This window comes from Periplaneta americana, chromosome 12, assembly GCF_040183065.1.
Source record: "Periplaneta americana isolate PAMFEO1 chromosome 12, P.americana_PAMFEO1_priV1, whole genome shotgun sequence".
NCBI classification, from domain to species: Eukaryota; Metazoa; Arthropoda; class Insecta; order Blattodea; family Blattidae; genus Periplaneta; species Periplaneta americana.
This window is the reverse complement of record NC_091128.1, coordinates 14,712,996-14,725,246: the sequence shown is the minus strand read 5'-3', so window position 1 is coordinate 14,725,246 and position 12,251 is coordinate 14,712,996.

Below are 12,251 nucleotides of genomic sequence, written 5' to 3'. Positions count from 1 at the left end.
AAAATCACAGATGACCTGAAGACAAAACCAAACTAAATAAAACCATCAAAGAATTAAAACAACTTCTCTTTAAATTAAAGAATGAAACCTTCAAAGATTATCTTGTAAATCTTAGTTCTACAAATAGAGATGACTATTCTTTGTGGAAAATAATTAAGAAACTGAAACGTCCTCAGACAGCAATACCTCCAATTAAAAAAAGCAATGGTGATTAGGCCAGAAGTGACTTAGAGAAAGCTAAACTTTTTGCAAGTCATCTAGCAAATGTTTTCACTCCAAATCCAGCATCTACAGTAAATTGCAATAATAATTAAATTAATGAATTTCTCAGTGTCCCACTTCAGATGTGTTTACCAATTCCGAGTTTTCTCCAAACGATGTCAAGAAAGCAATAGAAACAGAACTACATCCAAAGAAGTGCCCTGGCTACGACTTGATAACTGCTAAAATTCTTTTGGAACTCACCAGAAAAGCAATTGTGTTTATTACAACTCTTTTTAATGGAATTCTTAGAACTTCTTATTATTCAGCACAGTGGAAAGTTTCTCAAATTATCTTGATTCCAAAACCAGGGAAACCACCAAATGAAGTGACTTCATATCGTCCAATTAGTTTGTTACCAATACTATCTAAATTATTTGAGAAGCTCTTTTTAAAGAGATTGTCTCCAATTCCTACTGACAGCAATGTTATACCTCACCATCAATTCGGATTCCGAAGAGAACACTCTACAATAGAACAAATTCATAGAGTCATCAATAAAATTTAAGATGCCATAGAAACAAAAATTATTGCTCTGCTGTATTTTTAGATATTCAACAAGCCTTCGATAAAGTCTGGCATCTTGGTCTACTTTACAAACTGAAAGTCATACTTCCGCAACCCTATTATTTATTACTTCACTCGTACTTAGCTTCGAGAGTTTTTCAAATAAAGTTTGGAGAACATTTCTCCTCATTCTATGATATAAATTCAGGTGTACGTCAAGGTTCAGTCTCAGGCCCTGTACTATATACAATTTACACATCTGATTTTCCGATTTCTAATGAAGTATTGGTGGCTACTTTCGCTGATGACACTGCTATTCTTGCTTCACATGAAGATCCATCAACAGCATCTGAAAACCTGCAGTATGAATTGAAAGAAACAGAAGACTGGCTAACTAAATGGAGAATACAAGTGAGTGAAAACAAATCAGTTCATGTTACTTTCGGAACCAGAACTGAAAACTGTCCTCCTGTAACACTTTACTACAAAGAACTTCCCAAATCAGACGATGCTAAATATTTAAGCATGCATTTAGATCGCCAATTAACATGGCATAAACATATTGAAACTAAACATAAAGAATTAAATTTTAAAACATCAAAAATTTATTGGTTATTGGGACCTAAATCAAAACTGCCATTAGAAAATAAACTTCTTGTTTATAAAGTCATACTAAAACCAATCTGGACGTACGGCATCCAACTGTGGGGAACATTAAAATACTGCAGAGATTATCAGTCTAAAACTTTACGTTCCATTGTCACTGCACCATGGTATGTCCGTAATGCTGTCATTCATCATGACCTAAACATTTCAACTGTGAAAGAAGAAATCTCTAAGTTCAGTAAAAAATACCTGCACCGATTAAATCAACATCCCAATTATTATGCATTAAATTTGCTGGATAATAGTCAAACAATAAGAAGACTTAAAAGGACCAATGTTCTTGACCTTCCATTCATTTTTAATACAGCTATTTGAAACATTGTTATTTTTCTTTTGGATTGTCGTCATAGGATAACATCTCCACTCATGTGATATTCTTTTATACAGTGCGTTCATAGCTCAGCTGGACCATTCCGCGGCGGCCTTGGACTGGATGAAGATTGGCGTGCCTGATGCCAGCGTAGCACTGTAGCTCCCGCTGACGCGCCAGTTAGTCGAATTAGATCTTTTGTGAGGGAAAGACGTCTGTGCGCGTGTTGTGAGTAAAATTGTGTTGTCTCGTGGTGATAAAGTGTCTATTAATAATGGTTGAGTACACTTTAGGACAACGTATTTTTCTCTATGATGCATATCTGAAATACTCTTCTGCAAGAAGGTGTCGAAGAGAATCTGAACATCGATTTGCAAGTGTTCGAATTCCTAGCAGGTCAACTATTCATGACCTTGTCAATAAAGTCATTCATACATGATCTTTTTTGAACAAGAAACGTGTTTACAATGCCGTGTACTGACAGAAAAGAAGCTTGATGAAGTAGAGACCTGGTTAGAGCATTCACGTCACAAATCACTGTGACGTTTAGCACAAGAGGTTAACATTTCCAAGATTCAGCTTTTGTGGCAACGAGACTTCTGAAACTTAAGCTGTACAGGGTAACTGTAGTTCATGCTTTACAACCACAAAATCCTGTAAGTAGGGTTAATTATTGCAATTGGTTTATGCAGTCCGTTCATAATGGTGACGTGGACCCACTTTAAACGTTCTTCACTGATAAAGCGTGGTTTCATATTCATGGTCACGTTTCTACTCAGAACGATACTGGGCTACCGAAAATCCCCATATTATTGATGAAGTCCCTCACCACGCTGCAAAGGTTGGGGTTTGATGTGCAGTGAGTGCGAGTAGAATTATCGGTCCCATATTTTTCGACACAACAGTTGATTCACACGTTTATGTGACTTCAATTTTAAATAATTTTTTTCCGCAACTAACAAGAAATGAACGATTGAGTGGCTGGTTTCAGCAGGATTCAGCTACAGCGCACACCGATGCAAATTCTATGCATGAATTGCAATGTGTGTTTGGTGACAGAATAATTAGTCAAGGATTGTGGCCATCTCGTTCCCCTGGCCTATCTCCATGCGATTTTTATTTACGGGGAATGTTAAAGAATAAAATGTACACATCAAATCCGCACATGTTACAAGAATTGAAGGACAACATCACGAGAGAAATACAGGCAGTCAGTCAACATGAACTTTTGCGAGTGAACCAGAATTGTTTTCGGAGATATAGGTAATGTATTCGAGTTGAAGGTCATCACTTACAACATCTGTTGTAATGCAGGTAAGCCTAATGTTAATAGAGTAGTTAGTGTTCCATACCCATGACTTGCCGGTCGTTTACATGTAACTCTGGTGGCAGGAGCACCAATCTTCACCCAATCCAAGGCCGCTGCGGAACAGTCCGACCGAGCTACGAACACACTGTAATATTTACTTATTGTCTATTGTAGACAGATTGTAAATGTGTCATAAGTGTTAAATAAAAATAAAAAAAAAACTTATGTCTTACATCAAAAGACTTCAGTCGTCTCACCTAACTGTTGCTAGGCGGGTTGAACAGATTTCTAATAATCTGGAATCTCAATTACATCAAATAGCAATCGTGTGAATATTTTTCACTCCAATTTGATGAAAGTACTGATATGTCTGACATTGCTGAATTGTATTTGTTCATCATCATCATCTGTGGTCATACAGCCCTTTTAGTTTAGCCTTGACCTCCTTAAGAATTGTCGCCCAATCTTCCCTCTCTAGGGCTCTCCGTCTCCATCTCTTAATTCCTGCTTTAACTAGATCATCCTGAACATCATCCAACCATCGTAGTTTAGTTCTTCCTGCTCTTCTTTTACCACTTAGCGTGGCATCTAGAAATCTTTTAGGAATATTATTATTGTCCATTCTGATAATGTGGCCCAGCCACTCCAGCCGTCTAATTTTGGATCTTTATATAGTTTTTGTAGTTCAGAATTGGTCCTAATTCTCCACTCTCCCTTATCATAAATAGGGCCATAAATTTTTCTTAAAATTTTCCTTTCCCACGTATTTAAGATGGTTATTGCTCGTTCAGGTAGAGTCCAGGTTTCGCTTCCAAAAGTCACTGTAGGTTTAATAATTGTTTTATAAATCCTCACCTTCATTTTTTTTTTTTTAGATATATCTGGTTCTTATAATTTTATCTAATGTTCTGAGGCGTCGATTGCCAATGGCTATTTTATCCTTGATCTCAGTTAATATGTTGTTATCCTCGGTGATCATCGAGCCGAGATATCGGAACCTTGATACTTTCTCAAAAGTAACCTCATTTAAGACAACAGTTTTTACAGTATTGTCTCTCGTGGTTATGTTATTCATATACTTTGTCTTTGTTCTGTTATTATTTAAATTTGAAGCATTTGTCTCATTATGTATCTGTTTGAGGACATCATCTAAGGATGACACATTCCGTGCAAATACAGCTACATCATCAGCAAAAGCAAAGTATTGAAACATTCTATTAAATATAGTTCCCCCTGGATTAATGGCAATCTTTCTAATAACTCGCTCTAGACCAATATTAAATAAGAGTGTTGATAAGGAGTCACCCTGTCTAATTCCATTATGAGTTATGAACTTTTCTGATAATTTATTCTGTATTTTAACTTTATTTTGTGTATTCATTAAGGTCATCTTGGTTAAGGCAATTAACTTTCTAGGGATTCCAAATTCTGCCATTGCATCAAATATATAATTCCTATTTATTGTATCAAATGCTTGTTTAAAATCAATATAAAACTGGTGTAACGGTAAGTTAAATTCATAAAATTTCTCTAAAATCATACGTAAGGAAAAAACCTGATCAGTCGTGGATCTTCCTTTATGAAAGCCACATTGGTAATCACCAAGAGCTGATTCAGCGTATGGTTCAATATATTTAGATAAAATATTGGTAAAAATTTTATAGGTGACATTTAAAAGTGAGTTTCCTCTATAGTTATTACATTCCAATTTACTGCCTTTTTTGTGTATAGGACATATAATGGCTACATTCCAATCATTAGGCATTTGTTCAAGCTGCCAAATATCAAGAATCAAATTATAGATATGTTTCCATAAAGCTCTGCCACCATGTTATATTAATTCCATGTTAATAGAATCTTCTCCTGGGGCTCGGTTATTCTTCATCCTTCTAATTACATCATTTACCATGAAGATAGTTGGAGGGGGAACAAGAGGATCAGGTCCAAAATAGATCAAATTTGATGTGGGTTTATCTTCCCTGGCCTCGTTTAACAAATCATAAAAATGTTCTACCCATAATTTTAGAATTTCTTGTTCTCCGGCAACAAGGGTTCCTTCTTTATTTTTACACATAGTAGTTCTTGGTTGGAAACCTGTTTTAATGTTTCGAACACTTTCAAAAAATTTTCTACTCTCGTTCCTCCCAAAGTTTTCATCTAATTCATAAAGTATACTTTCCTCTAGCTCTTTCTTTTTCTTTTTACATATATTTTTTGTGGCTCTCCGTGCAGTTTTATATTCTTCTTCTGCTGCTCTAGTTCGCTTTCGCATCATTTTAAGTCTATAAGCATTTCTTGACTTAATTGCTTCTTGGCATTCCTTGTCAAACCATTGGTTTCTATTTTGTTTTTGAACTGTTGAAAGTACTTCGGTTGCTGTATTACATATTGTTTGCTTGATAAAAACCCATTTCTGTTCTACGTCCATGTCTTCCATTGTTTGTTTGCCCGTTTTATTTTCAATGGATCTTCGATAATCATCTGCTATTACTTTGTCCTTTAGTCGTCCGATGTCAAATTTAATGCATCTCTTATTAGGGCGCGAGGTTCATAGACACATTCTCTGTCTATACTTGACTCTTATCAAAAAGTGATCAGAATCACTGTCTGCTCCTCTCAATGATCGAACATCCAATATATCTGATGCATGTCTTTTACTGACCAACACATGGTCAATTTGATTAGTTGTATTACCATCAGGTGACGTCCATGTTTGCAGATGTATGTTCTTATGTGGAAACATGGTACTGGATACTACAAAGTCTCTAGTTATCGCAAAATCACATAATCTTTCACCATTATCATTTGTAATATCATGAAGGGTATGTTTACCAATGTTAGCAGCCTTATAATCTTTGCCAATTTTAGCATTTAAATCTCCCATGATAATAACAACGTCATATTTAGGGATTTGCTGACATACTCTATCTAGTTGGTCATAAAAGTTATTCTTGTTTGTCTCATCCTTATCTTTGGTAGGTGCATGTACAGAAACTATTGTAGTATTGAAGAACCTTCCTTTCAATCTTATAGAGCACATCCGCTCATTAATAGGGTCAAAGTTGAGTAAGTTACTTTTAAATTTCTTGTGAATCAAAAACCCTGTTCCAAAATTATTTCTATTTCTGCTTCCACTATATAATACAGTATAATTTTCAGAATCAAAAATTTCAGAGCCCCGCCATCGTATCTCCTGAATAGCTGCTATTGATATATTATATTTATTTAGCTCTTGTATAAGGTTTCTTAATGCTCCAGTTCGGTATAAGCTTCTTACATTCCATGTAGCCAAATTCATGTCCATTTTACGTTTGCCAGGTCGTTTCCGTAAATCCATCCAGCTGCATTCTTTAGGTTTCTCAACGGTAAAATTTTTTTACAAAAGTGAGGTTGTCAGCCTCACATTTCAACCCCCAACCTGGAGGACCAGGTCATTTGATTTTGGGGTTTCCGTCCCCTAGACTGGTTGCCTTCACTACGGCTATAGAGTCCAGTCTACCCCTGATTTGATTTTGGGGTATCCTCCCCTAGATGAGCTGGTTTCTCTACACCTTTGAGCCTCATCTGCCCATTCCCAAGTAGGTACCCCTCAATCCGAGAACAGACATACCATCTTGGATTGCCTCTTCCACCAGGTCCGCTGTACCGATGATCTTCATCTCCACCTTCGCTGTCGTTGAGGTCTTCACCTTAACCCTGGCTAGGGGCCTCCATATTTATATCCCCTGGAGACAGGGTGGCCCAGATATACCCCCAGGCATTGAGTTGGCTGACTGCGGCCGTAACCGGGTGATGGGATCGCCACATCCCTATGCCAGAACTGTATTTGTTAGAATGGTTTTAATGATTTTACAGTAAAGAAAGAGTCTGTCAAACTATTGTCACTTCATGGACATACTAGGGAAGAAGACATATTTAATGAGATCTTTAAGTATGTCAAAGACAGTAACTTGTCACTTTCAAAGCTTGTTGCTGTAACAACAGATGGGGCACTGTCTATGACTAGTAGAATAATGGATTTCTATCTCTTTGTGATAAAGATAAATCATTTCCAAGAATTCTTTCTTATCCTTGTATTATCCACCATTAAGTTTTATGTGCAAAGGTTTTGAAGTTCGATCATGTCATGAAAGTTGTAACTCATGTGTGAATTACATCAGATCGTCTTCTACTTGTCACTGATTGTTCGGAAATATTTTTAATATATCAGATGCTGAGTATGGTGACGTAATTCTTCATGCAGATGTAAGGTGTAAGAATATTTATTGAATGAGTTTCAGTCAGAATGACTTATCAATGTTTAAAAAACAACAAGTATTTATACATATAAATAATTCATTGAAGTTAATATGTTGCTAACATTTTTGCCTATTTAGGTGTCTTCAGGCATATATTCAAAATATCTCATGTGGTACATTAAAATCTTACTAATATTGGCATAATCATTAAACAGATAATTAAACAATCTTAAAATAAACATATTAAAACAATACATAAAAATTAAAAAAACGAATAATAGTTGTGTTAATTATTGTTCTCGATTAATTTACTTCTTTAATGGTTAAAACCAAACTAATACTCGAATTCTACTTCAATCTATACTAATAATAAATCTGTAGCCGAAATTTTTCTGGTAATTTTCGATTTTCCAAAAATAATTGGTCCTAACATATATAATTAACTACACTGAAACCGAAAATCGCTTTTTTGAAATTTTTGTCTGTCTATCTGTCTGTCTGTATGTTTGTTACCTTTCCACGCAATAATGGCTGAACGGATTTCGATGAAAATTGGAATATAAATTAAGTTCGTTGTAACTTAGATTTTAGGCTATATGGCATTCAAAATACATTATTTAAAAGGGGGGGGTTATAAGGGGTCTGAATTAAATAAATCGAAATATCTCGCTTATTATTGATTTTTGTGAAAAATGTTACATAACAAAAGTTTCTTTAAAAATAATTTGCGATAAGTTTTATTCCTTGAAAAATTTTGATAGGACTGATATTTAATGAGATAAATGAGTTTTAAAATTAAAATAACTGCCATCTAAGGCCGTGTAATGAATTAAAAAACAAATGACTTAGTCTATAAGGGGCCTTGGACAGCAACAATCGAAAGCTATGAAAGATAGCCTACAGAGAATGTTTCTGTGTTTGTATGAAGTAATATCGGAAGCTAAATTAACCGATTTGTATAATTAATTATTATTTCACCATTGGAAAGTGTAGTTTCTCTAGATGGACATAATGCGGTAATTATAGACGAGATGTCGCTGAGTCAATGATTCAATTGAATTAGTTCTTTTGAATTGAATTAAAATAATTTTAAGGCTTTTTCCTGCATATCTCCCCTTCTTCTGTTTTCTCTTCAACTTCTCTCTCCTAGATGTCCCTACCTCTTATTGTACCACTTCTCTCCTATACAGTACATGTCTCTACTTTTATTTTACTACTACATGTATTCTGTCATGGTCATGTAATTCTACATATCTCAAACTATACTACTATATCATACAAATCCAATTTTACTTACCTTGTCGGTTTGGCTGGGATTCGTTCCTGGGACCTCTGGCACCATAATACCTCGCCTTAACACGCTTGTCTAAACAGCTACGTTGTGAAATAAAGTTTAAAATTATTCTTGACGTTTAAAAAACAATAATTTACTTGTTTATAGCAAAGAAAAGCTGGAAAAATATGCATAAAGAGGACAATATTGACGAACATTATCTATGACGTCACATTTCCAAAGCAACCTAATAAACAAGCATTGTTAGTTGAAGCGCCATTTTCAAGATACTACGACGTAACGACAGTAATAATAATTTATTGCATGAGCCATGGAAAGTAAAAATAATTGTAATTTGAGATAACTTTTCAGTAATTTGAGCAGTGAAGAAGAAGAGATTGATTTCGCCATGTTGTATAAACTAATACCTGACAAAAGTGCAAAGAAATGTGTGAGTTGCAAATCAAGTGATAGTGTGAATTGGCAGAAAAGGGCAAAATACTCAAACTATTCATTCTGTTTGAAGTGTAAAAAGTGTAAACAGGAAACGTCTATAACCCACAACACATGGTTCGAAAACACAACAATAACTATACGTCAAAGCTTGGTTCTTATTTATATGTGGTTGCTTCAAACAACTCTTCAGATAGCTGCTTCAGAGGCAGAAGTTCACTTCAGTACTGCACTAGATTATTTCTGTTTCTGCAGAGAAATATGTTATGTTATAATTACACAAAATACCAAACCCATAGGAGGAGAAGAACACATCGTGGAATTAGATGAAACACATGCCTACACCAGAAAATATTAAAGGGGCAGACTTCTCAAAAACGAGAAAAATAGCGTATGGGGTATTGGAGGTATCGATAGAGAGACAAAATAATCGTTTGTATTGAAAGTGGAAAAAAGAGATAAAAATACCTTGATACCCATAATCAAGTCATTCATCAAACCACATACTGAAATTATGACGGATGGTTGGAAGTCTTACAGTGATTTGAAAGATGAAGGATATATCCATGAAGTTGTGAATCACTGATAGAATTTGTACGTGAAGATGATCGTTCTGTGCACACACAAAAAGTGGAACGAATGTGGAAAACGTTGAAATCGGTTTTAAAAAGAGAAGGCAGGGAAAGTGAAAATGATCATTTATACGTGTTTGAGTTCCTATATCGTGAACAACAGAAACTGAAAGGAATGACTACACCCAGTGAAATGTTTCCGCAGTTTCTACAGCATATCCACGACACATCCAGGGTACGGAATAGAAGGATTAAAACCTAAAGACTACATTCCTCAGCAATGAGTGATAGTGTCATACGAACAATGTTTTTTTAGGAAGTGTTCAATTATTGAAAGAAAAATTTGGCGAACTATACAGTGTTACGTATTATAATACAAACAATAATTGTAGGAAGTCTTCAGTTAACAGTGAATGGTATACCTAGTGAACTATACAGTGGTCACCAAGGAATCGTCATTTATATGAACTACTGAATATTTTAATTCTGAGCGAGTTACCTACCTACGTATTACAATGAGAACAATGATTGTGAGAAGTGTTCAGTTATTAAAAGAAAAACTTAGCTAACTGTAGTGATAGTGTTACATATTATAATACGAACAATACTTAATTGTAGGAAGTCTTCAGTTAACAGTGAATGGTACACTTGGTGAACTATACAGCGATCACTAATGAATCACTTATTTATATGAAACAGTATTATTAGCAAGTACATACACTTTGTTTGTCAAATGCGCATCACCATGCTTTCGAAAAGGCACTTTTCAGTGCCCGATATCCCGCTTTTTTCATCATGTGCTACACTTCGGATCATCATCGGGGGATACCCCGCTTTTTACATCATGTGCTACACGTCGGATCATCATCGGGGATACCCCGCTTTTTTCATCATGTGCTACATGTCGGATCATCATCGGGGCTTGCAGCTCCGATACCCCGCTTTTTACATCATGTGCGTGTAATAAACAATAAGCAAACCATCTTCGATTACAGCAGTCACCAAAGAATCGTTCACTAAAGTGAACTATTTAATTCTGAGCGTCACCAAGCAACAGGAATCGTTGCTTTAAGTGAACTATATGAACTATTTAATTCTGAGCGAGTTACCTAGCAACAGGAGTAGTTCATTCAATTGAATCATTGACTCAGTGACATCTCGTCTATAATTACCACATAATGCTATAATGTTATTACAGTAACTTCTGATATAATATAATATAATATAATATAATATAATATAATATAATATAATATAATATAATATAATATAATATAATATAATATGTAATATTATATAATATAATTTAAGTTATTTGAAGGGTTCAGAGCCATAGTGGGCCAAGCGCCATTTACTGAATACATAGAAAACAAGGGTTAAAATTAAGTTATTACCATAATTCAATGGAAACCTATAACAAGTAAAATAAAATATACACATTAAATCTAAATGATGTCAATCTTCATTAAACTATGGTTGCATGTAATAAAAATTAAGAAACATGTTAAAGGAATTGTCATTGCACCAAATGAGTGTCTCTGGACCAAAATGATCGCATTTTAATTATTTGGATGCAATTTAAATTAAGTAACATATTAAACGATTTATTCTTCTATCAAACACGAATGTTCCCTGGATCAAATGTCCTATTTTAATTATGTAATTACTTTATATTTATTTCTAACGGGTGCAGAGAAGCGCACGGGTACGGCTAGTTTTATAATAATAATTGAAACAACTATTAATACAATAAGACAATTACAACAATTACGTACATTAAAACAGGTTCAATTTCTATTAATGTTACACATTTATTTAAAGTTCATTAATTCAGAAATTATATCTTTATTAATGTCTTGCACATGATCGTATAAATGTTTATGTATTTTGCAAATTAATGGTTTGTATTTTTGTGTGTCATATATGTCAAGCATTTGTTGTTTTATTAAAGTTATAATATTATAGCAAAGTGATATGAACTTCTTCTTGTTCATGTTAATTCCAATATTAAACTTCATTACTTCATTTATTAGTAGATGTCGGAATTGTTTCAAATAGATCTTTTGACTTGGGTTGCAAATTTGATTGTAGGAAGTTGAGCCTAGTCATGATGCATTTCATTCTGCAATACATGTTATATTGTAAGTATTAATATAAAAAGTGAATATTGCTGAATAATTTGTTGTGAAAAAATACGTTTAAATTTAAGTTACAAAAGTTGTTCACAGAATAATGGGTTGAACAGATCTTGTATTAAAACATTGACTCGTGTATGTATCCAGTAATCAATTTTAGATTTATTGTAATACGTCTTTCTGTAATGAAAGATGATACATATTACAAGTGGGAGTAATATTTTTTAGTAACCTATGAAGGATGTGTAGATATACTTACAGGAATGCTGCTGGTGATGCGTTGACTTCCAAGTATCATGACGTCTGTTTTCAGTGTGAGTGACCTGAGGTTGATTTCATTTGTCAATGTGTTATGTGCATGAATATTATGTGATTTGTAACTTGGACTATTTCCTTAGAGCTTGTATAGGGGGTTTCGGACATGGGTCAAATTTGAATCATTGATTAATGTGTAGTGATATTTGTCGCAATGTCTGCAGGAACCTATTGATGTACATGCCTTCCAGGTATGTGTTGAACTGACGCAG